Source organism: Delphinapterus leucas, chromosome X (assembly GCF_059928025.1).
Source record: "Delphinapterus leucas isolate spDelLeu-1000000601 "Yukka" chromosome X, BTC_Dleu_Yukka2, whole genome shotgun sequence".
Lineage (NCBI taxonomy): Eukaryota > Metazoa > Chordata > Mammalia > Artiodactyla > Monodontidae > Delphinapterus > Delphinapterus leucas.
The window spans coordinates 21,087,972-21,088,219 of record NC_143150.1 but is presented as its reverse complement, the minus strand read 5'-3'; positions in this window follow the sequence as shown (position 1 = coordinate 21,088,219).

The following is a 248-nucleotide window of genomic DNA, read 5'->3' as shown; positions in this document are numbered from 1 at the left end:
GGCATTGGACAGCTAGGCCGGCCTTCTAGAGCAGGGGAAGGGGAAGCGCGACTGGAGGCCTACTGCGCAGGCGTAACACTCAGTGCCGCATTGCGATTGGCCCGCACGGAGAGAAGCTGTGCGCATGCGCCTAGCTGTCCGAACACTTGGAAAGACCACAGGCTGAGTTGCTTGCAAGTTTCTGTGGGTTGATGGCAACGCGTTCCGCTAAGCGAGCTCAAAAGCTGTCCAAGGAGGGACCGGTGGGG